Source organism: Odocoileus virginianus, chromosome 5 (genome assembly GCF_023699985.2).
Source record: "Odocoileus virginianus isolate 20LAN1187 ecotype Illinois chromosome 5, Ovbor_1.2, whole genome shotgun sequence".
NCBI lineage: Eukaryota > Metazoa > Chordata > Mammalia > Artiodactyla > Cervidae > Odocoileus > Odocoileus virginianus.
In genome coordinates, this window is record NC_069678.1 from 29,172,882 (window position 1) to 29,199,852 (window position 26,971).

A 26,971-nucleotide genomic window follows, 5' to 3' on the forward strand; every position below is an offset into this window, starting at 1 on the left:
TCATACTTTGATGAAATAATATTTGTTTAATATGTTTTTATTGGTCTTGGATGCTAGTGTGTCTATAGCTTTTTGCTTTTCTTTTTTTTTTATTGTTTGATAATGAGATAAAGTTATACCTTTTTCACAAGCTTTGCCTTGCACTAATCCTTACAATATTTTTGTGAAATTGGCTACATACATTTCCTGAAGACTGCATTAAAAAATCCTTGCAGTCTATGAAAAAACAAAGCACACATAAACTGGATTCATAAATGTCAAATCTCAGTTAAATCAGGGGGATGAGCAAATCTTAATGACTCTCAAGCACATTATATAAATATTTTACTGAAGTAATATGTAAGATAAAATACAATTGATTTTGTCTATCTGTAAGAATAATCAATTCAGATAGAAAAATTATTCATTTTGAAAATTAATTGAAAGTTGAGGGTTTCTCAGGTGGCTCAGTAGTAAAAAGCCCACCTATTAATATGGAAGACATGGTTTTGATCTTTTTTTTCCCCCCATTTGTTTTTATTAGTTGGAGGCTAATTACTTTATAATATTGTAGTGGGTTTTCCCATACATTGACATGAATCAGCCATGGATTTACATGTGTTCCTCATCCCGATTCCCCCTCCCACCTCCCTCTCCACCCGATTCCTCTGGGTCTTCCCAGTGCACCAGCCCTGAGCACTTGTCTCATGCATCCAACCTGGGCCAGTGATCTGTTTCACCCTTGATAGTATACTTGTTTCAGTGCTGTTCTCTCAGAACATCCCACCCTCGCCTTTTCCCACAGAGTCTAAAAGTCTGTTCTGTACATCTATGTCTCTTTTTCTGTTTTGCATATAGGTTTTGATCTTTTATCTGGGAAGATCCTACATGGCGCAGAGCAACTAAGCCTGCATGCCACAACCATTGAGGCCGTACCCTAGAGCTGGGGAGCCGTAACCCATGAGCCCACATGCTACTGAAGCCCATGCTCCCTAGAGCTGGTGCTTTGCAACAAGAGACACCACTGCAGTGAGAAGCCAGTGCAGTGAAACTAGAGAGTGACCCCTATTCTCTGCAACTGGAGAAAAGTCCATGAAGATCCAGCATAGCCAAAAATGAATAAATAAAGAAATAAAATTTTAAAAATAAAGATAAAGTTAATATGCTTAATTTATAGTGGTTTAACATATCAATGGATCCAAAAATTAAAAGCATGAGGAAGTTATACTGAGAACAAGATTCCTCTGTCTCTCATCTTCCCAGGATTTTCTTTCTATCTGACTAGGACAGGGATACTAAACATATTGTAATACAGCTTTCTTTCGTTCCTGCCAGTATATATTTCCAATTCTGATGCAGTCTAAGGGTCTCCTGGTTTTTCTTTGAATATTTTATAGATGTCCCAAAATTTATATTAGTACTCTGTTGATTAATTTTAATGTCCTATGTTATTACAATTAATGTTAATAATAATCTTGTACATATTATTTTGCATGAATGTGAACCCATCACTTCATGACAAATAGATGGGAACCGGTGGAAACAGTGTCAGACTTTATTTTTGGGGGCTCCAAAATCACTGCAGATGGTGATTGCAGCCATGAAATTAAAAGACGGTTCCTCTTTGGAAGGAAAGTTATGACCAACCTAGATAGCATATTAAAAAGCAGAGACATTATTTGCCAACAAACATCTGTCTAGTCAAGGCTGGTTTTTCCAGTGGTCATGTATGAATGTGAGAGTTGGACTGTGAAGAAAGCTGAGCACCAAAGAATTGATGCTTTTGAACTGTGATGTGGGAGAAGACTCTTGAGAGCCCCTTAGACTGCAAGGAGATCCAACCAGTCAATCCTAAAGGAAATCAGTCCTGAATATTCATTGGAAGGACTGATGCTGAAGCTGAAGCTCCAAGACTTTGGCCACTTGATGTGAAAAGCCAACTCATTGGAAAAGACCCTGATGCTAGGAAAGATTGAAAGCAGCAGAAGGGGATGGCAGAGGATTAGATAGTTGGGTGGCATCACTGACAATGGACATGAGTTTGAGAAAGCTCTGGGAGATGGTGAAGGACAGGGAAGCCTGGCGAGCTGCAGTCCATCAGGTCACAAAGAGGCAGACCTGACTGAGTGACTGAACAATGATCTATAGATAGATAGATCGATAGATCGATAGATATAGATATAGATATAGTCTTTCCATTGGATTATGTCGCCTCAGAGTAAATTTATTTTCATTTGATGCTTAACTGAGAAATATTTGCCCTACAGAATTTGTGATACATTGTGCTTCTATTAAAATATTATTAACACATACACTGGAGAAGGCAATGGCACCCACTCCAGGACTCTTGCCTGGAAAATCCCACGGACGGAGGAGCCTGGTAGGCTGCAGTCCATGGGGTCTTGAAGAGTCCGACAGAACTGAGCGACTTCACTTTCACTTTTCACTTTCATGCATTGGAGAAGGAAATGGCAACCCACTCCATTGTTCTTGCCTGGAGAATCCCAGGGACGCGGAGCCTGGTGGAATGCCATCTATGGGGTCGCACAGAGTCAGACACAACTGAAGTGACTTAGCAGCAACAGCAACACATACACATTTATCATAAATATGCAGAGACAGTGAATAAGAAAAAAAAACTTGTGACTCTGGGTCTCAAATTTCTATAATAGGCAATGGATAATGATACAAAATGATTCAATCCATTTCCAGGCTACTGTCACAAAGAAGAGATAATTCTGTGAAATAATTGCCCTGTTGGAATTTTAACAAGATCTTGGAAGCAAAGGGAATTTGTTTTGAAATTAAAAAGAGTATTGCCTGTCTATCATCTATAGCAAGGTGTTTCATTGTAGCAATTTACTTTGTTACACCATGTTCAACACAGTACAAACCACTACTACAGATATAGTATATAGATTATAGAAGGTTCCATACTCCAGGAAGTGTACATTCTTGAGCCCATGCATGTAGTTGTCTTCTTTATATATTTACATGTTATGTAGTATATGTAAGGGTGATTACACAGCTGGTAGCAGTTTGATTTATGTTTAGCATAACTTCATATTCATTTTGTAAATTTCTTTCCACATTGGTAATTAAAACGTCAATGGCTAGCCTAAAAGGTATTAAATCAGTGAGAAGTGTTCAAATATCTTATTAGACACTCAAAATATTCAATTGTGCTAATGGAGGTGATTCATGTAGTACTATATTTTTTCTTATGAGTCTTAAAAAATCTTGATTGAATATGTACTAAACCACATATATTTCCTAAACCTTTGCAGATTTTCATCTTCCTGGCAGCATTTCTTCCTGCACAAAGTGAAATGTCATTTAATTTTAAAGTGCAAAATAAAGACCCCCAAATAACTTCCTCTTAATAATAAAGGAGGAAAAGTTGGTAATATTTTCTCCAGTATTGTTTTACCACTTGGTTAATAAATGTAACCATGATAGCTAACTGCTTTCTAGAATGTAGAAAAATTATTAGCAAGCTTTTGTCTTTGTCTTTTCTAAGGTTAGGGCTTCCTGGGTGGCTCAGCGGTAAAGAATCTGTGTGCAATAGAGGAGAGGTAGAAAGCTGGGTTCTATTTCTGGGTCAGGAAGAGCCCCTGGAGGAGGAAATGACAACCTGCTCCAGTGTTCTTGCCTGAAAAATCCTGTGGACAGAGGAGGACTCTAATACTCGTAGACTATAGTCCCTGGGGTTGCAAAGGCTCAGACTTGACTGATGGACTGAGCGCTCATTTCCTAAAGAGAGATCAGTTCAACTCACCAGTTTCAGACATGAACTGCAGGATAATTAAGTGGTGGTTGAACTTGATAGACCTTTTTTGAAAAATAATTAAATCCCATTTAGAACAATCATTGAGATGCAGGAAATTTGTTAATTTTGATCATCTCCAACTAGTCGGATTGGCACTATATGAGACGTGAAGAACGGACTCTAATTTAACTTATTATTGGGTTAAACACTGGGTAATAATTCTAAAAGTATCTTGAGCAGGGTGTGAGAGTTTGAATAATGTCTGTCCCCCCATTATATTGAAATCCTAATATCTAACATACGTACATATAACCTTATATGGTAAAAAAGAGACTTATCAGGTGTGACTAAGTTAAGGGTCTTAAAAGGAGATTATCCTGTATTACCTGAGGGTGCACTATATGAAGTCAAATATCTCTTTATATGGGGAGAGAGAGAGATGAGAAACAGAGAAGAAGACCACTTGACCAAAGTAGATGAAGGGGCAGATAGAGATGGTTCTCTTCTTGCTTTGACACTGGAAGAACAGGCCATGATTTATGTCCCCATTCTTTGCATGCCTGTGTCACAACATCTAGTTACTGTCACCCCTGAAGTGGTACTTTTGTTTTCTACTATGATAGGGAGAAATTGCAAGGACTATCCTTTCTTGTGGAAAGCCTGTTTTTACTACCAAAAATATCTAGAATGATTTTAATTCTAGACTTCTCTGGAGTCCCCCCCCCCCCCAGTTCTGAATATTTGACAGTGATGTAGTTCAGGACATGCTGCCTCGAAATATGACACTGGCATTTTGAATATTTTAAAGCTCAAAGAGTTTGAGAAAACAGTAGAAGCAGGAAGGTCGCCAGCCTCCTCTTTCTTCTCCCTTCTTTCCTGAAACAGGTCATTAAACCTTTTTTGAGGGGCATCCGCTATATTTAGAAGGAAGGAGCATCCATATCTCAGAAGACCAAAGGATGCCAGAAAGAATCCTAACAAGTAGGCTTGCTTAGTTTCTCCAAGATTACTGTAATTCCTCCACTCCATACTACTCAACCTATCTCATTCCTCTACCACTGCCCAAGCTCATCAAACTTAGCATAAAAATACACAAATCTGTTTCTTTGGGTCTTTATCTCCCTATTCATTTTCATATGTTATATAAAATTTATCTTATATAAACTTATATGCTTTTCTCCTGATCCAGCTTTGTCAGTTTAACTCTTAGACCCAGTCAGAAACACTAAGAGGGTCAAGGAAAACTTTTTTCTCTCCTACAAGAGTAAAGAGGTCAGCTCATCTTCAGATAGTTCCTTAACCTGTGGTACATATACACAATGGAATATTACTCAACCATTAAAAAGGACACGTTTGAAACAGTTCTAATGAGGTGGATGAAACTGGAACCTATTATACAGAGTGAAGTAAGCCAGAAAGAAAAACACCAATACAGTATACTAACGCATATATATGGAATTTAGAAAGATGGTAATGATAACCCTGTATGCGAGACAGCAAGAGAGACACAGATGTATTGAACAGTCTTTTGGACTCTGTGGGAGAGGGCGAGGGCAGGATAATGTGGGAGAATGACATTGAAACATGTAAATTATCATATGTGAAATGAATCGCCAGTCCACGTTTGATGCATGATACAGAATGCTCGGGGATGGTGCACTGGGATGACCCAGAGGAATGGAATGGGTAGGGAGTTGGGAGGGGGGTTCAGGATGGGGAACACATGTACACCCATGGCGGATTCATGTCAATGTATGGCAAAACCAATACAATGTTGTAAAGTAAAATAAATAAATAATTTTTTAAAAAAGAGGGTGTTTGCTATGACCAGTGTGTTCTCTTGGCAGAACTCTATTAGCCTTTACCCTGCCTCATTCTGTACTCCAAGGCCAAATTTGCCTGCTGCTCCAGGTGTTTCTTGACTTCCTACTTTTGCGTTCCAGTCCCCTATAATGAGAAGGACATCTTTTTGGGGTGTTATTTCTAGAAGGTCTTGTAAGTCTTCATAGAACTGTTCAACTTCAGCTTCTTCAGTGTTACTGGTCAGGGCATAGACCTGGATTACCATGATATTGAATGGTTTGCCTTGGAAACGAACAGAGGTCATTCTGTAGTTTTTGAGATTGCATCCAAGTACTGCCTTTTGGGCTCTTTTGTTGACCATGCTGGCTACTCCAATTCTTCTAAGGGATTTCTACCCACAGTAGTAGATATAACGTTCATCTGAATTAAATTCACCCATCCCAGTCCATCTTAGTTCTCTGATTCCTAGAATGTCGATGTTCACTCTTGTCGTCTCCTGTTTGACCACTGCCAATTTGCCTTGATTCATGGACCTAATATTCCAGGTTCCTATGCAATATTGCTCTTTACAGCATTGGACCTTGTTTCTATCACCAGTCACATCCACAACTGGGTGTTGTTTTTGCTTTGCCTCCATCTCTTCATTCTTTCTGGAGTTATTTCTCCACTGATCTTCAGTAGCATATTGGGCACCTACTGATCTGGGGAGTATATCTTTCAATGTCCCATCTTTTTGCCTTTTCATACTGTTCATGGGGTTCTCAAGGCAAGAATACTGAAGTGGTTTGCCGTTCCCTTCTCCAGTGGACCACATTCTGTCAGCCCTCTCCACCATGACCTGTCTGTCATCTATTTTTGCTTTATTGACTATGCCAAAGCCTTTGATTGTGTGGATCACAATAAACTGTGGAAAATTCTGGAAGAGATGGGAATGCCAGACCTTCTGACCTGTCTCTTAAGAAAACTATATGCAGGTCAGGAAGCAACAGTTATAACTGGACATGGAACAACAGACTGGTTCCAAATAGGAAAAGGAGTATGTCAAGGCTGTATATTGTCACCCGTTTATTTACTTATATGCAGAGTACATCATGAGAAATGCTGGACTGGAGGAAGCACAAGATGGAATCAAGATTGCCGGGAGAAATATCAATAACCTCAGATATGCAGATTACACTACCCTTTTGGCAGAAAGTGAAGAAGAACTAAAGAGCCTCTTGATGAAGATGAAAGAGGAGAGTGAAAAACTTGGCTTAAAGCTCAACATTCAGAAAACTAAGATCATGGCATCTGGTCCCATCACTTCATGGCAAATAGATGGGGAAACAGTGGCTGACTATTTTTCTGGGCTTCAAAATCACTGCAGATGGTGATTGCAGCCATGAAACTAAAAGATGCTTACTTCTTGGAAGGAAAGTTATGACCAACCTAGACAGCATATTAAGAAGCAGAGACATTACTTTGTCAATAAAGGTTCATCTAGTCAAAGTTATGGTTTTTCCAGTGGTCATGTATGGATGTGAGAGTTTGGCTATAAAGAAAGCTGAGCGCTGAAGAATTGATACTTTTGAACTGTGGTGTTGGAGAAGACTCTTGAGAGTCCCTTGGACTGCAAGGAGATCCAACTAGTCCATCCTGGGTGTTCACTGGCAGGACTGATCTTGAAGCTGAAACTCCAATACTTTGGCCACCTGATGAGAAGAGCTGACTCATTTGAAAAGACCCTGATGCTGGGAAGGATTGAGGGCAGGAGAAGAGGATGACAGAGGATGAGGTGGTTGGATAGCATCACCGACTCAATGGACTTGGGTTTGGGTGGACTCCGGGAGCTGGTGATGGACAGGGAGGCTTGGCATGCTGCGTTTCATGGGGTCACAAAGAGTTGGACTTGACTGAAAGACTGAACTGAACAAAAGTAAAAAGCAAGAAGTATATGTAAATGTCTCACACTGGGTAAAGTGCTATGACTCTTACTATGTACACGTATTCATAAGAAATAAGAATGAAAGAATATACCTTATGTGCCTCAAAATTAAGAACAATTTCATCATTCACCTTCTGTTTCCCAAGAAGATTCTAATAGATCTTTAGTGTTGCTATTTATTTATACTTCCATTTACTATCTCCATAATTTCATTATAAAAGTTTAATATTCAAACAGTATGCAAATAATGAGGCATTTATCATCATTTCTCAGCAGAAGTGGGAAATACCCAAAGTACCTGTTCTCAGGACACTTCCATTTTATTCAGGCTAGGCAGACAAGAAGAAAACAAATCGAGGCCACTGTGGAAGAGGCTTGTAAATACTATAAGGAAAAATAAGGCATAGTTTAATAGAGACTTCTCATTTTTCACCAAAATAAACATTGTACTCTTTCTACCTAAGACAGTCTATGTACTGCACCAGGCAGCCCCCAGTTGAGGTCAAGTGTAATTATATGATGGAGTTTCACTCACTGAAATGTGGTCAGAAGTTGCATGTATAGCATAAACATACAAATTGAAATAAAAAACTGCTATACTCCCCCTTTTTTTTTTCATGCTTATCATCTTCTGACTAGCATGGATGGTGATGACCCCAGTAAGCTTGGACGCTATGTGAAAATCATAGCCTGGATCCACTCAGCCTGAGATTGTGAGCAAAGATGTGAAGGAGAGTCATACCACTGCCACATCTCCATGCTCCCTGTTAAGTGAGCAAAATATCAACTTCTATTGTGTTCAAGTTATTACGGAAATTAAAATATGGAGGAAGTCTTGTTCAGGCTTCAGAAGCAGGAGAGCAGGCCTCTGACCAGCTTCTGACCTGCCTGGAAAGCCTGGACACTGCCTGGATTCCATGCCTAACTTTGCAGGCAAGCGCAGCAAGTCAAGCAGCACTTGAGATAAGAAAGGGAGTGGGTCTTGGAATTCTTGAGCCCCTGAAGGCCTGGCCAACCACTGGGGTCTAAGAAGTCTTATGATTCACATGTGAAACAAATAGCAATGTAAAAGTTAAACCATAGCTGCATTTTTGTGCCCAGACTGATGATGATATTGGTTTGTGGCCTGGTATTACAAGCAGGAACACCCCAAACCACAGTTTAAAGTCTCACCCATAGGATGGATGCACCACCCGAGGCCCTTTCTTAGTTGGGACTTCAGGTTGCTCTTAACAAGGGACTTCCCACTGCTGTTCATACCTGCATGTAGGTTGTCTGCTCAATTTGGTCATGTATATACTGTTACTTCTTTCTATTGTTCCTTTTTCTTTTCTTTTAATGATTGTATATTGCAATTAAGTCAAATAATCTTCTATTTAAAAACATCAAAATTGTTGATTTGTGTGTAACAAGTGGTTTATTTTGTTAACGAATCCTTTGAACTTGAAAGTAAAACTTTTGGCAAAACTTAAGTCTATGGGGCATAAACATATATACATGGTATTTCACACAGGATGGCTAAGGAAGCCTCCCTAGAGAAGAAAGCCTTACAGCCCTAATGAATAGAGAGACTAAGTCATGTGTTCATCAAAAGCAAAGTATGAGTGCCAAATCAAAATATAATTGCAAAAAACTGGAAGCAGAAGTATTTTTGATTTTGAGAAAGAACAAGAATATTTGTGCTAGAGCACAAGCCCCAGGTGGGAGCAGATGAGTTCAGAGAGGCATGTATTATGGTGCCATGTTATATAGAGCCTTGAAGACTAGGATTAACTTTATAAATTTTACTCTGTGTGAGATGGAGAGCCAGCTATGTAACACGATCTAATTACATGTAAAAATCCTATCTTTTGTGTTGATAATTGAATATACAAGGCAATGATTAAGTAGAAGATTATTCTATTGAATAATATAAGCATTTAATAACATATTTTCCCTGATAACCTCCACTTTAGCCACATTCAATAAGCTTTGATGTGTCTTTTTCCTTTTCATTCAGTAGAAACATTTAAAAAATTTCCCAGACATTTCTTCTCCTCTCTGGCTTGTGCCTACATAGACGTGTGTTGATCATTTGCTAAATATTTGATGGAATTTCCAGATAGCTTTCTGTTATTGATTTTAGTTTCATACATTGTTATCTGAGAAAATCCTTTGTATGACTTCTATTTCTAAAAATCTAAGAGTTGTTCTACAGCTCAGAAAATGACCTACCTTAGTGCAAGTTTCATATGTACCTGTTAAGAATTTCTTCTGTTTTTATGTGGACTGTATAAATTTGGTGAAGTTTGTAGATAGGTTTTTTTAGGTGTCATATCCCTTATTGATTTTCCATCTACTCTTTTGATTGATTCCTGAAAGAAGACTGTTAAATTCAATTATGACTGCAGATTCTTCAATTGTGATTGTAGATTGTAGAGTCTTCAATTATGATTGTAGTTATTTCTTTCATTTTTCCTTTTTATTATGTCAGATTTCTTTCATGTATTTTGAAGCTCAGCTTTTGCATGCATGCACAGTGAGGATTTTCAAATGATCTTAGATAACTGACTACTTTTTCATAGTGTAATGTCCCTCTTTATCCTTGACAATGTTCCTTGTTCTGAATTCTGTTTCATCTTATATTAATAGGGGTATTTCAGCTTTAATTAACATGCACAGGCATATTAATAGAAAATTTGATGAATTTGGGGGCTGATCAAGGAAAAAGGTACAACCATGAGGTGACATTTGACAGGTTTGCATTTTGTGGGGACAGGAAGGCCCTTCACAGCAGGAGTCTGTCCAGAGGCTCTTGTGAGGTTGTTCCTCAGAAAGGGAAGAGAACAAGAGAAGTCTCAGGAGAGGCAGGGGACTTATATGTCTAGTGATGGCATGTCAGAGTGCTGCAGGAGGGCAACAGTGGTTTGGGGTTTTCATGGTTTGGTCTTATCCTGTGTGTTGCTAGATGTGAGGTTTTATGAGTATGCAAAGCGGGCAAGCTACAAATGGCTAAAAATTTGCTTGTTTGGGCTCTCTTAAAAGTAATTGGATGTGCAAATATTTTAGTTTGGCACTAGATGACTTTTGAGCAAGTGGGTCACAGCCTGCAGTAAAGAAATGAATAACCTAGGAGTCAATATACTGAAGCCATCTTTTTGTCTCATTTATAAAACAACTCATCCCTGGTCCCAAGTTGTTTTATCATCCAAAGTGTATGTTGCTTTATAGTGTTTGAATATGGAGCCAGTGATAAATCATTCCCAACACTCAGAATCCTATAAGAGCACAAACTAGGATTTTCAAGCCCAGTCACAGTCAGTCTGCCCTTTTTAGTGGGGAAATCTTGGAGGATCGATCAGAAAAGGGAAGGACTTTGATTTGTTCCATCTGTTCAGTCAGCAGAGTGATGTTGTGTCCCCTTTGGTGCATGGTGTTAACCACCTGTAAAATCGATGATTGTTTTCTGCCCACATGAGACCAGATGTGTCAAAGGTGCAGAGACCGATTTCTCATCTGGTTCTTGCACAGATCCTTCAGGGCAGACTGGAACTCAGGGTGAGACGGAAGACATGTTTTCTCTTCAAGGGAGAATTGGCCTCTCCTTCTTGGCCTTTCTGCCTTTTCTCTTTTTATTACTTTGTGTGTGGTAACCAACAAGGAAGGTAAGTGATCCCAGTCCCTCTGTAATGATGTGTGTTAGTCACAGCCATGTCCAACTCTTTGTAACCCCATGGGCTATAGCCAGTCCTCCATGGAATTCTCCAGGCAAGGATACTGGAGTGGGTTGCCATTCCCTTCTCCAGGGGATCTTCCTGACCCAGGGATCAAACCCAGGTCTCCTGCATTGCAGGCAGATTCATTACTGTCTGAGCCTCCAGGGAAGCCCTGTAGTGATATCATGCTGCTTTTTTTCTTTAAATGGCATCAGGGCTCTACTCCAAGGTTCTCTTTCTGTCTCCTCTCACTGACTTTTCCATCTCACCTCCCCAGGAGTTTGGACTCCATCCTCCTCTGCGGGAGGCACTCTCATGAGGAGCTGCTGTGAGCATCATACACTACAAGGCTGCTGGTTTGCAGTGATGCTGAAGGATGATAGCCATCTCCTCCGGAGTCTGGGAAGAGGCAGGAATATAAGCATGCCTGCTTTTAATCCCTTTTGTTGTTCAGTCACTGAGTCATATCTGACTCTTTGTGACTCCATGGACTCCAGCACACCAGGCCTCCCTGTCCTTCACCATCTCCCGGAGTTTGCTCAAACTCATGTCCATTGATTCAGTGATGACTTCCAACCACCTTGTCCTCTGTCAACCCCTTCTCCTCCTGCCTTTAATCTTTCCCAGCATCAGGGTCGTTTCCAATGAGTCAGCTCTTCACATCAGGTGGCCAAAGTATTCGAGCTTCAGCATCAGTCCTTCCAATGAATATTCTGGGTTGATTTCCTTTAGGATTGAATGGTTTGATCTCCTTTAAATAAGGCTTTACCTGGCTCAGCCCAAGGATGTGGGCCTTGATATTTCTCTGGAGAAGAGCTCTGTCCCTAACAGTAGATCCAAGAAAGACAGTAGCAAAACCATATTAGCTGTTTACAAAGACGTCTCTCCTAGCTGTGGTTAGCAGATGACCTTGACCATGCTGTCTCTGCCTTAGAGGCTCCTTAATCTGCCACTGCAGTTCTTAGGGCCGTGACATCCTCACCTCAGAGAACTGCCTCAAACTGCCGAAAGGAACTTGTCCTGCCATAGCCTATTAGGAGGTCAGGGACAGCCGGCCCTTGGTCCAGAAGCTTGCACTCCTTCTTTATTTAGACAGCTCTTATGACATCCAGTAGCTGCCTAGTGGCAATCCATAAAGCAAAGTCCACTGTGGGCAGTTTGAAATTGCTTCAAAAGGCAAAGGTAAAAACAATCTGGGAAAGTTAAATGTTAATAAAATCAGGAATGTGTGAAATAACATTCTAACAGCAATAATGATTAAAATATGTGGTGAGTTTTCTTTGCAGGAAACTTGTCGGGAAGTTGTAGAGAGGTTCTCTATTCTGCTAGAAGCTTAATCAAAGCTACCTGAAAAAAAGTTCTTTACAATACCAACTCTAGACATTTACATAGTATAATTTATATCAGAATTCAAATTATGCCATTATTTAACATCTGTGTAAAGGACAATTGCAACACACTCACAAAAAGAAAAGATTGTTCCTTATATTGTTTTTCTTTAATGTTGGCTTTATAGTGTTTTTGCTGTTTTTTCTTCTATTTTTACTACTTAATCATTTTATAGTAAATAACACTTCTTTTATAAATAGCGAGTCCAGAAAGATACAAAATGTGAGGTTATCCTGTCTTACTGACTCAACAGTCATTTGTAACATGTTATACATATATTAATAAATAAATATGTTTATTCTGCTTGCTTTGAATATTATACCAAAAGAATGTACTTATATATAATGGGTTTAATGAAATAAATTATACATGTTATAAATTCTCTTGAAGTTAAGAAATACTTTGCAAATGTGAATCTGTGGCCAAAGTAACTAATACTTACAATTGTATTTACTAAGTACTGAGTCTAATCCAAGTATTTCATTTTCACAGCATCCCTGTGATGTAGGTACTATTTTCTTTCCTTTGACACAGATGATGAAACTGAAGAATTTAGAGAAACAGAGAATTTAGATGAAACAGAGAATTAGAGTAACTTGCTCAAGATCATATGACTACAGAACAGTGGATCTGTTTTCAGAGTTAGTCTTTTTTGCGTATCTGTGATTTTAATCATTGTTCCAAATTATCTCCCTATAACAAACATAATGACTGTGAACATTGGTATTGCTGTTAATAGACTTATAAATACTTTCATATAAATAATCTCTTTTAATTCTTACTATTACTTCATTTATTGAAAGTTTAAAATCAAAATATACTTTTGAGTTACTTGTTATGTCTACTCCATGTACTGTTACTTGAGAATATCAACATCTACTATTGATAGCCACATATTTTGCAAATCTTTGAGGTATTTATAATTGTGGGGGAGAAATGAACTTTACCCTATGCTTTTAAGTTCTTTTGGCAGGTCCAAGGATTAGATTGACATGAGACATATTAACAGAAGAAAATCAAACAAAAGTTGAAAAGCATATTCACATGGCAGAGACCCAAGAAAACTGAATAACTTGCCAAAATGATTGAAATACTCACTTTCAAAGCTATCTTCAGCTAAAGACAAAAGAGGATGTTGAGGGTAATGGTTTAGGGACTTCAGAGGGGAAAGTGATTGTGAATCTGAAAGCTGTTTAGTCGTGTCCGGCTCTTTGAGACCCCACGGACTATACAGCCCATGGAATTCTCCAGGCTAGAATACTGGAGTGGGTGGCCTTTCCCTTCTCCAGGGGATATTCCCAACCCAGGGATCGAACCCACGTCTCCCTCATTGCAGCCAGATTCTTTACCAGTTGAGCCAAGAGGGGAGGAAGGCAATTTACCTAGAGATGGAAAAGCAAATGATTGGTAAATAAGTGTTTGCAGGGCCATGCCAAGACTATGGGGCCCAGAGTACACTCTGATCTCTAGGCTTTGACTAGAGATTCCCCACCACATATAGCCTGTGTTCTTTGCAGATGTCTCTAGTATAGCTCTATTTATCTATAGCAAGCCTTCCACCCAAATTATTTTAGGCAGTGAGGGGGAAGGTCAAAGTTACTTCCTGAGTCCTTTGGACTTCGGTTTTTTAAGCTCAAAATAATTCATGTGACAAAGAAACATTTTGGGGTGGCAAATTTTGTTCCCCTATACAATATTGTAAATCATAATCACAGTATTCTGAAGGCCAAAAAGCAATGTCCTCACTTTACAGATAAACCTGAGACTCAGAAGGTTAAGGAAACTTTTCCAAAAGCTCACAGCTAACTAAGTGGAATCGCTGAGACACGAACTCAGTAATTGTGAATCTGGCTTCAGTCTTTCCACTGTATCTCAAAACTATCCAGGTTTTCATCCTTTAAAAAGAAAAAAGTATTCAATTGAGATTATCTTTGATCAACAGATCTCTGAACTGGTTCAGGGGAAACATAACCATTATCATCAAATGTAAATTCCAAGAATAATTCTCTCCTTTTACCAGCCTCTTCTTGCCTTCCACCATGAAGTTGTAGTCCAGAAAATATGATGCATATGCCAAAACAAATTTTTTAAAATATCTCTACATTTCCTCACTCTTATTACAATTGCCCTTTTAAGGTAATGTTCATACACTCTCTAGAGACCATATTAGGTATTTCTTCTGATGTTTAGTATTGAGTAGCAATCTCTACTGCAGTTCAGTCCTTGAGAAATTGTCAATAATCTGTGTTTTTAAATACTATCATGTTTTCATGTTTATGCTGAGTATGTGAATATTGAACATTTTAGAATTCACTTGGACTTTAGTGTTTCCATTTATTTATTTTTTAAATCATAAACCATTCTCATGTGAAGGAATGATTAAACACCAATTTGAGTGAGTTCTAGCAAGCCATTTATTCTCTCATTAAAGTGTGCAGTCATGTGCGACCATAACTTTTAGGTTCAAGCTCCCAGAGAACACTTGATAATTGAATTCATGCTTGTCAAATTGATGTTTGAAAAATTTAGTGCTATGAGATTGATTTTTTTTAAAGGAGTACATACAGATATATTAAAGTCCCAGGTGGAACCAAACATGTTAAAAAAACAGCTCTGGTGTCAAAACTTAACTTACTATACATGGGTGTGAAGCTTCTGGATTTGAAAAATCTACATTAAATACTGGGTCAAGATATATATGACATTTCTATAAGTAGAATATATATATATATATATATATATATATATATATATATATATATACAATTTTTCTTAAAAAAAAATTCCCTGTACTGTTTCACCTTGCTAACAAGAAAAAGGAAAAGAGAAAAAAAACAAAAAACAGGAAAACAGCTACATGTCTACAAAATAAAGTCCAGGACATCTTTATAAATTTAATCTTTGTAGATAATCAAGAGATGGATTCTATATTACCTTTTAATACAGCATAACATAGTTTTAAGCATATGGATTTGAGAGACAAACTATCCAATTTTTAAGCCCTGTTCAACCACTTATTAGCTATATGATTAGAATAACATTCTTGGTGCTGTTTCCATCTCCTATAAAGTAGGATTAATCAAAGTATCTCATATTTTTCAATAAGATTAATGAAAAATATGCAAAACACTTAAAACCTTTCATGGCATATAATTAACACTATATAGTTATTTGCTTTCTTAACTCTTTCTCGCTAAGTTGTTTGAAGTCACAAATTATACCCTAAATTTACATAAATAATTGATTCACAATTATATTAGTGAGAAAGGAAAACTTGTGCCATTTTTAAAAATCAAAGACAAGTCAGCAATATATACTACCATTTCTTCTATTCCACACATAGGTGGAATAGCACACATAGGTGCTTCCCATTAAAGTAAGAAAAACTTTCTTTTTTATTAAAATATATAAGAATTAGAAAGAAATAAACTATAGTTTTTCACAGATAATACAGACTTAAAGTAAATATTGCATTGTCAACTCCATTTATATGTCCATAAGCAGCATAAATAGAAATTTAATTTATTTTAAAAATATCATCTATAATGAATAAGAAAATTCAAGGTAACCAGGAATCAGTTCAGTTCAGTCACTCAGTTGTGTCCGACTCTTTGCGACTCCATGAATTGCAGTACGCCAGGCCTCCCTGTCCATCACAAACTCCTAGAGTCCACCCAAACTCCTGTCCATTGAGCCGGTGATGCCATCCAGCCATCTCATACTCTGTCGTCCCCTTTTCCTCCTGCCCCCAATCCCTCCCAGCATCAGGGTCTTTTCCAATGAGTCAACTCTGCACATGAGGTGGCCAAAGTATTGGAGTTTCAGCTTCAGCATCAGTCCTTCCAATGAACACCCAGGACTGATCTCCTTTAGGATGGACTGGTTGGATCTCCTTGCAGTCCAAGGGACTGTCAAGAGTCTTCTCCAACACCACAGTTCAAAAGCATCAATTTTCGGCACTCAGCTTTCTTCACAGTCCAACTCTCACATCCATACATGACCACTGGAAAAACCATAGCCTTGACTAGACGGATCTTTGTTAATAAATCTAACATATTTTCAAGACCTATATTTGCACAATTAGAAAAATTGTTGACTTTTATGAGAACATAAATATTTGTGGGTGTGAAGGTTAAATATTAACAAGATGTCCGTTCTCTTTATGAGTATTTCAACATGGAGCCACTATCAATCAAAACTCCAAAGAATTTTGTGAAGAACTTTTCAACTTGATTTTAATGATTACATTTTGTAGAAAAGGCCTCAAAATAGTCAACACGTTCTTAACGGAGAAAGATTATATAGTGGTATTACTAAAATGTTCAATTTATTTTAAAAAACCATTAATCATGAGAGAAGATTAAAAATATTTTGCTGTTATCATGTGAAGAACAGGGGTAGGAATGGGCATTCATTCACTTTCTTACCCTGTGGCTTTGACCAGCTCTCGCAGTGTTCTACAGGACACTGAATCACTCTAGTAATGTCAGTACGTTGATTGGACTTGGTGAACAGAGAGTGATAGTCACCTTAGATGCCTGTAACTGTGCCAAACAACAAATTGTTTGAAATTTTTAGGGGTGTCTGGTCCAGGGCATGCAAGTGGCCATGAGTGGCACTGCCTATCATAAAGAAAATTCTTGGTGAACTTCTTTAGATTTTGGAAGCAGTTTATACCACGCTAGGAGATACTATTGCAACCTACTTATCATGTACTGAAAAGTCTGACAGTTTCAAGTCACAGAGAAAAAGAGAACCTTGTACCAGGCTCAAGTTGCAGTGCATGATGCCTTCTATTTGAGCCATGCGTGTGTGTTCAGTCACTTCAGTCATGTCCAACTCTTTGCAACCCTATGGATTGTAGCATGCCAGGCTCCTCTGTCCATGGGATTCTTCAGACAAGAATACTGGAGTGAGTTGTCATGCCCTCCTCCAGGGGATCTTCCCAACCCAGTGATCAAACCTCTGTCTCCTGCAGCGCAAGCAGATTCTTTACTGCTGAGCCACCAGGGAAACCCCCATTTGTGCCATATGTCCCAGGAAACCGGTGGTATTAGAGACATTATGAATAAAGATGAGGTGTGGTGTCTCTGGTAGACCCAATAGCAGATTTCCAGTAAGGTTATGGAGAAAGGCAATGCCATTTGTGACAAAACAACAAAAGAAAAAGAAAACAGCAAAACAAAACTATTCTCTTTGGTAGAAAAACCCCTGGCATGGTCTGGGTTTCTGACCATGGACTCTGCATTCTCCATTTGGAGTTGGGCATTATTAGATCTATTGAATATAAAATCACCAGAACAAATAAGCAAGCAATTGTACAGTGAAGATGGTATAGTGAGAATTGAACTTGATCAGATCCAGAAGGCATAAGTAAAATTACATTATTTTTGTGGCCCAGATTTTCATAATACTTATCCATATTATATTGATATTCTCTTTCAACTCACAACTATGGCTCATGGGGTTTTTCTACACCTGGACTCTTTCCAAGATAGATTAGCACAACATGCTGATACTAGCTGAAAAGAGACTGCTGCCACACACTGAGCAAGACTGGCTCTTCAGTACATGATAAAAGGAATGCCTCTCAGCATAGCTGTGAGTAATAATCTTGTTATTAAATTCATATGGGTTGATATGTGGTTTGGAGTATGGAATGACTCGAATAGATTTTCAGGGGTCTGGGAAAAGTATTAGAAGAACGGAGACAAGGAAAGCTGAGAAAGAAGAACCTTGATTGATCTATAGGTGTTGCATGAGTTATCCATCAAATTGCATACATCTCGGAGGAAGCACTATGCAATTAGGTGAAAAGAATGACTCGACCTCTTTCCTGGTGACATAAATAACGGCATGATGGGCCTATGAAAGGGGTAGCCATGGAGCTGAGTGTGCTTCTGAAACTCTCTTAGCTGATTTTCTGCCCTGTAATAGTTGTGACAAAACAATTGCAGCCACCACATTACAAAGCCAAAGAACAAAGGCTTAGAATCCCTGAGGAGAGGTGTTGGTTACCCTACAGACTCTGTAACATGAAAGATAGGTTGTTGCTTCCCCCCCACCACCCCGCAATGAACACTCTTGTGTCTTTGCAAAAAATGTGCTTTGGCACCACTTGTGACAGATAGGGTTTTATGCAGTTCAGTTCAGTTCACTCACTCAGTTGTGTCTGACTCTTTGTGACCTCATGGACTGCAGCATGCCAGGCTTCCCTATCCCTCACCAGCTCCTGGAGCTTACTCAAACTCATGTCCATCGCGTTGGTGATGCCATCCAACCATCTCATCCTCTGGTATGAGTAAATCTGAATGGTGTAAGAAGTGGGCTGAATTGGATACTTCTTGGGTGCTGTTTGAGATTCCCTTACCTTTCATCACTACTGTGACAAACAGCTCGGGGCAGTCCTCAACCAGTTTTGCTCAGATGTAACCTGATAGCGCTCTGCTAATTGTTGCTTCAGGTATGTTTGGCTTTCCTACCATAGGGCTCATCTATGGGTGACCCATGGAAATGCTTTTGGCATCTTTCATGTACAACTCATGGAGCATGATTAATCTCTAGAGGGCAACCCTTGACCAATAACTATGGAAGCTAAGAGTTAAATGCTTCCTTTCTTCCCCCCATAGCCACAAATATATTAGATGCTTTTTAATAAAGCTTCTCACAAACTGCTGGAAGATGAAACAGCAGTTATGTATGGATGGCAATCTCAGTAACTCATCCCTCTTATGTTACCTTCTTTGCTTCACTTTCTCTATCCTTCATTTCCACAATCTGGCATCATATTATAGTCTCAAGTAAAGTTCTTGTTCATAAACCTTATCCTTAGGTTCTATTATTACAGACAAGGCAACAATGTACTAAAATAACATTTGTAAAGCCATCAGTTGAACACAGAGGAAAAAAAATTATTTTTCTAGTTTATTGAGCTTAACATTTACTTGGTCACTCAAAAATCATTTATTAATCAAATATATATGTGTGTGCTGTTGCTTCGGTTATGTCTGACTCTATGCGACCCTATGGACTGTAGCCTGCCAGGCGCCTCTGTCCACGGGGATTCCCCAGGCAAGAATATTGGAGTGGGCTTCCATGCCCTTTTCCAGGGGATCTTCTTGACCCAGGGATCAAACCCATGCCTCATATCTCCTGAATTGGCAGGTGTGTTCTTTACCACTAGTACCTCCTGGGAAACCCAATCAAATGTATGCATGTGTGTAAATATGAATGTGTGTACATACATATGGGCTTCCCTGGTGGTTCAGGGGTAAAGAATCACTCTGCGAACTCAGAAGACGTGGGTTCGATCCCTTGGTTAGGAAAATCCTCTGAAGAAGGAAACGGCAACACCCTCCAGTATTCTTGCCTGGAAAATTCCATGTACAGAGGAGCTTGGAAGACTATAATCCTTGGGGTCGCAAAGAATTTGACATGACTTAGCAACTAAACAAAAACATACACACACACACATGGACATGCACACTTTGTCTGATTCACTGGTTTAGGGGAACAATTTTGAAAAAAGAAGGAGAGTGTGTGTTCTCAGAAGCTTAATAGAGGTCTGATTCAATACATGAAACTTTAATTCAAGAACAAGAAAATGAGAGTTGCAGACATTTTCTTTATGATTTTTTGCTTATATGCTCTTTTTATTTTCCTTTAGATGAGGAGTTCACCTGCAGTCTGTAGACTACTTAATAACTAGTTTTAAAAAATACTAGCATATATTTGTGGTAGATTTAGTACAAATTTTGTCCAACTTAAAATCAGATATATTCTTAGCATTCCTTTTGTTCTTCTTTACTATGTCTTGGTTATTTGTTCATTATATTGAGGCACATTTAAGGTCCAAAAATTAATTTAAGTGTGTTACCACTAAAGATGATTGCTAAAGTTTTGTAGTTATTACTGTTTTACTATGTCAAAAGCAATTTTATTATTAAGGAAGTTGAATTTTGAGTGTATACATTTTGTATTTTCTAAACACCTTACTCTTTGAGAGATCGCATATCCAAGAAGCTTCATTGTCCAAAATGACAAAAATAAAATCAAATGAAGAAAGAAAGAAACAAAAAACACTTAATAGCCAAAGCTAATATTGTAACATGAAAATAGAGCTAAGATTATTTTATCATATGAGAGCTAAAATGATTACATTAATATATTGATTCTGAAATTATAAGTAAATGTAAATACAATTTTCATTCCTAATACATACATTTGTAATATACAATTTGAGAGTTTAATACATGAGAAAATGAAAAGGAATCTCACTTATTCAATATCATGGGAGATTCATAAGGTTTACATAATCTTTCCAGATAACAAAATTTATTCATTTTAAGTGTGGAATAATCTCAATATAAAAATTAAAATATTATTTAAAAACATATCCCTTATATTTCAATATTTATTGAAGGAAGTATGTCAAACATACTTTGAACTTTTGTTTTTCTTCTGAGGCATCAATTTTTTTAGCCACTGTCTTTCTCATTGTGCATGCACATTCATTCTCATTGCCATCATTTAATTCATACTCTAAATTACTAACTGCAATATCATGTATAATTTTTCTTGTTCATCTCTCTGTGCTCACCTTCATTAATATTTACCATCCTCAAAGCCATATAGCATATGCAGCAGTTTTTATGTTTAACTCAATGATATTTTGTATTGCTTATAGCATTTTAATTTTTTATGCATATTAATTTTGACTCTTACATCATAAACTCCTTAAAAGAAAAGGTAATAGCAGCTTTTTTAAAATCAGCACTCTATTTTTTTTTCATTTATTTTTATTAGTTGGAGGCTAATTACTTTACATCATCGCAGTGGTTTTTGTCATACATTGAAATGAATTAGCCATGGATTTACATGTATTCCCCATCCCGGTCCCCCCTCCCACCTCCCTCTCCACTCGATCCCTCTGGGTCTTCCCAGTGCACCAGGCCAGAGCACTTGTCTCATGCACCCAACCTGGGCTGGTGATCTGTTTCATCCTAGATAATATACATGTTTCAATGCTGTTCTCTTGAAACATCCCACCCTCGCCTTCTCCCAGAGTCCACAAGTCTGTTCTATGCATCTGAGTCTCTTTTTCTGTTTTGCATATAGGGTTATGGTTACCATCTTTCTAAATTCCATATATATGTGTTCGCATACTGTAATGGTCTTTATCTTTCTGGCTTACTTTGCTCTGTATAATGGGCTCCAGTTTCATCCATCTCATTAGAACTGATTCAAATGAATTCTTTTTAATGGCTGAATAATATTCCATGGTCTATATGTACCACAGCTTCCTCATCCATTCGTCTGCTGATGGGCATCTAGGTTGCTTCCATGTCCCGGCTATTATAAACAGCAGCGCTCTATTTTTAAATCTTAGAAAAATATTGAGCATATGCCTTCTGTAAAAAAAAAAAAGCTATTTTTGCATTTAACTTCAATGATAGTTATTTGAAAAGTTGTATACTAGTTTCACTTGAATGGTTTCAAACTTTGTAAAACCACAAAGTCCCTGATATAATGAAATTTACCTTAAATAAGAAAAATGTAAGAATAGTTTCTATAGTTAGAATATATTGGAGGTAGCAAACTCACACAAATTTTCTTTGCTTCCAACTAGATGACCTTTGCTGTATGTGATTTTTAAAATGTCTTTCTATAATATGTCATCTTGTCAAATTCTTATATTTACTGATCAATTGTTTCATAATATAAAAATGTCAAAATATAAAAATATTTTCCTATAATTAATATTTTAATAATTTACCACTTATATAAGCTGTGTGTTTCAACTATATTTAAAGATATGCTTTGGGTAGTTTAAGAGATCAGAAATAACATAGTCATTCATTCAGAAAATATTTATTAAACACTTTCTATGTATTATATAGCCACTGGAAATAAAATGATAAAAAGAACAAAACAAAAACAAAACAAAACATCACAAAAAATGATAAAAAGAACAAAAAATCCCCGCTCTCAGGCATTTTGAGTTTTGGTGGTAAAGCAAATACAAACACACACTTAGGTCAAGTATCATTAGGAGTATGAAGAAAATATGAAGTGAGGTAAGACTGAGAGAGATGAAGAAGATTGAGTGGCACTATATTTTAGTAGTATGGTTAAGTGCAATTCCTCTGTAAAGGTGAACTGAGCAAATACAGGAAGATGGCAAGGTGAAACGTAGTCTGTATTTCAGAAGCTGATTTATTTATTTCTCTGTTCTTGAGCAGTGTTGTCTGCTAAGTTATATATTTAGTAGAGGCCATTTTATTACAATCATATCTTTGATAAGTCTAAGATTTTCCTCAATTCCAGTCTGCTCTCCAAGTTCAAGTGGAAAAATACTTAGGACTCATGAGTATCCACTTATGTGGCTGTGGAGAGATATGAGAAAGCTATTTCTGTGTAAAGCACCATAGTTATTACAGACAAGTGACTGTGTGAAGCTCCAGGATTGAAATATAGCATATTATGGTTTGTTCATTGTTTCTGCTGTTCAGTTGCTCAGTCCTGTCCAACTCATTGAAATCCCATGAACTGCAGCATGCCAGGTTTTCCTGTCCTCTGCTATTCCCGGAGTGTGCTCAAATTCATGTCAATTGGGTCAGTGATACCATCCAACTATCTCATCCTCTGTTGTCATCTTTTCTCCTTGCCTTCAATTTTTCCCAGCATCATGGCCTTTTCTAATGTCAGCACTTTGCATCAGGTGGCCAAAGTATTGGAGCTTCAGCTTCAGCATCAGTCCTTCCAATAAATATTCAGGGTTGATTTCCTTGAGGATTGACTGGTTTGATCTCTTGCTGTCCAAGGGACTCTCAAGAGTCTTCTCCAGCACCACAATTCAAAGATATCAATTGTTCGGTGCCCAGTCTTTTTTAGTCCAGCTCTCACATCCATACATGACTACTGGAAAAGTCATAGCTTTGACTATATGGACTTTTGCTGGCAAAGTAATATTTCTGCTTTTTAATATGCTGTCTAGATTTGTCATAGCTTTTCTTTCAAGGAGCAAGCATCTTTTAGTTTCATGGCTACAGTTATTGTCCACAGTGATTTAGGAGCCTAAGAAAATAAAGTCTGCCACTGTTTCCATTTTTCCCCCAGTCTATTTGCCATGAAGTGATGGGATCAGATGCCATGATCTTCATTTATTGAATGTTGAGTTTTAAGTCAGTTTTTTTTACTCAAAATTGAAGAACAATATTAACTAGGTTTGATGAGTATACAACAAACCTTTTTCTTGTGTTATTACAGTAAGAACTTAAGGGCTTCCCGGGTGGCTCAGTTGTAAAGAATCTGCCTGCAAATGCGGAAGACACAGGTTCGATCCCTGGTCTGGGAAGGCCCCTTATGCCACAGAGCAACTAAACCCATGGACCACAACTATTGAGCCTGTACTCTAGAGCCCAGGGACCACAACTACTGAGGCCGTGTGCCACAACTACTGAAGTCTGCACCCCCTAGATTCTGTGCTCCACAACAACAGAAGCTGGGCTCAGCAACTAGAGAACAGCTCTGGCTTGCCCCAACTTGAGAAAATTCCATGAAGCAACAATCTCCCAGCACAACCATAAATAAATAAATAAATAAATAAAATTGTTAAAAAAAAAAAACAAAACTAGAATGAGAACTTAAGCATCTATATTAGTTTATATTCACCTCTCAAGGGTGCCATAATGATTCAATGTCATCATGGATGAAGCTTTGAATAAACTGAGCATTGAAGAGTTTGAAGTCTGGCTCAAACATAATAACAGTAGCTTACATTTATAAGTAATCATTCTCTAAGCAACTCAAAGTTTTTATGAATCTTTGTCCTTTATCCATACACTTTGAGAAAAATTTAAAACACCATGACCACAGTCTCTCCTTAGGGACTAAAAGTAAGACAGCCAGATTAGCTGCCTTGCTGCGGATCAGTCAACCTCAGAGCAGAGCCGAGAAAAGAATGAACCTACTGACTTTTTCCGAGGAGCTGGTTTCAAAATCTTGCTCCACTGAAAGGAGAGTGTGCTTTTGTCATTACCAGAGGCAGAAAGGTAAAACTAAAAAATTGCTTATGTCAAAATCTCGCCACCTTTTAGAAAGGTTAACTTTCTCATGGTTCACAAAGTAGGCTTTTGTTTTGTTTTTATAAAGGAATCCAGAAATTATAGTAAAGCTTTGGGAAACCATTGATTTTTCTTTTTATTGCTAGTATATCAATGTCAATATTTTCTGTAGAGTAGATGCAGAATTAAACTGGATGTTATTTATTAAAAATAAATTGCCACTCCAGTCTGTAAAGTGGCCATTAGATTAATTTAACAAAAGTCATTGAAACCTACTAAGTAGGTGTGGAATATGAATATGTATCAGCGTGATAATGATTTTATAAAAGACTTTGCTCCTTGTTCTACTTAAAAGGGACTTCTAGCATAGTCAGAGTAATCACCACATCTATACAGCACATTGTTAATGGCATATTAATACCATATGCAAAGTACTGTCCTACCTCAGTAGAGGGAAAATCACTCATTAATTGGTTTTAACAAACGTTTCATGAAATGTTAGTTGAAACTTGGATTTTGATAGGCAGATATAAGGGATAGTAGAGATGCAAGAGCAAAAGCATATTGTGTAGTCACACATGGATAGAGCCTGAACCCTAACAGTTTGTGCTGTGAGCAGGACGTCTAGGTGATGACCACCATTACTGAACATCTTTCTTCTCAAGCTTGCTTTGTTAACCAGCTCTACTTTCTGCCTTCTAGGGAACATGCATTTCCAACTGAAACTTGTTGGCTGCAGCGCTCATTCAGCTGTGTTGTTGCCTGTCGGTGCGCTTGCACTTTGACCGGTGCTCCCTAGTGCCGCATCTGCCAAACCTACCCAACCTTTGTTACAGATTTAACTGATCAAGTCAGAAATTTCAGCAATTGGTGTTTAGAAAGAGGAATATATGCTTGGAACCCTGGGTTGCTTGACTCTAACTGTGCCCATCTGTGTGGTCAGATTAAATTGTACATCTCAACTTCAGCATAAGGAACAACTGACTCTAGGCTTAGAGGAATGAAACTTATTCTGTGACCACTGGATGTGTGTCTCATTCAGGCATAGGGTCTTGTTCTGCAGAACATTCAGGAAAAAGTAGCGATGTAATATACAGGCACATCAGGTGTAAGAACAAATAAGTATTTAGTTACCATATGGTATGACATCCATACTCCTAAAAGCAGATGTCTCACTAGGACTCTACAAAATGTCTTTGCTGATGCTGCTGCCTATGCCTCTGTTGCTAAAACACAGCATATAGTATATAAAATTCTTGAGATTTTCCAGATATACACATATCCAAAGGATAACTGGGACATAGGTGTACATATGAGCACAGAATAGAAAATAAGAGTAATAATAATGATGGCAGTGACAGATATAGAAACTGATATCAGAGGTGAACAGTGTGCCAAGGACCAGAAAACTACTATAAAATATCAGTGATCCTTCAAGACTAGACTTAGGCCTTAAGATATTAGCAAGGATCATTGAGCTACTGAAATTTCTGAGCAGAGCTGTTTTAGAAACATTAATATGATTGTACTGTAATACTATCACAGACCTTGTAGTCAATCAATTGATCCATTATTTTTAGTAATATTTGTTAAAAATAATTATATATCAAGTTTTACAGTCACTGTTTTTGGTTACTTGATATAATAGTTATGAAAAGTGGAAGTGAAAGTCACTCAGTCATGTCTGACTCTTTGTGACCCAATAGACTATACAGTCCATGGAGATTCTCCAGGCATGAATACTGGAGTATTCTTTCAGGAGACCTTCCCAACCCATGGATCCTTTCCCTTCTCCAGGGGATCTTCCCAACCCAAGGATCAAACCCAGGTCTCCTGCATTGCAGGTGGATTCTTTAACAGTTGAGCCACAAGAAAAGCCCAGGAATACTGGAGTAGGTAGCCTATCCCTTCTCCAGTAGATCTTCCCAATCCAGACATGGAACCAGGGTCTCTTGTATTGCAGGCGGATTTTTACCTACTGAGCTAAGAGGGAGGCAATAGTTATATATGTATGTTAATCATTTGCAAGAATTAAAATTCAGGCTTTGCTACTCACTATTTTGTGACTTTGGGGAAATTATCTCCCTACATCCAGGTTTTACAATCTTGACTGGGATAGTAAATGAGCCTACCTCATAAGACTATGGGCTTTCCAGGTGGCACTGGTGGTAAAGAACCCACCTGCCAATGCAGGAAACATAAGAGACAAGGGTTCCATCCCTGGGTCAGAAAGATCCCTTGGGGGAGGGAATGACAACTCACTCCAATATTCTTGCCTGAAGAATCCCACGGACAGAGGAGCCTGGTGGGCTATGGTCCATAGGGTCGCAAAGAGTCAGAGACAACT

General features: G+C 38.0%; 1 long non-coding RNA gene across 1 annotated transcript in view; it reads left to right on the top strand.

Moving 5' to 3' along the window:
• Positions 1-10,899: 10,899 nt before the first annotated feature.
• The window catches only part of LOC139035178 (uncharacterized), a 55,936-nt gene continuing 39,864 nt past the window's right edge, over positions 10,900-26,971 (top strand). Inside the window, exon 1 of the long non-coding RNA XR_011487765.1 lies at positions 10,900-11,119. This is a non-coding gene — a long non-coding RNA (uncharacterized lncRNA). The remainder of the gene's footprint in view (positions 11,120-26,971) is intronic.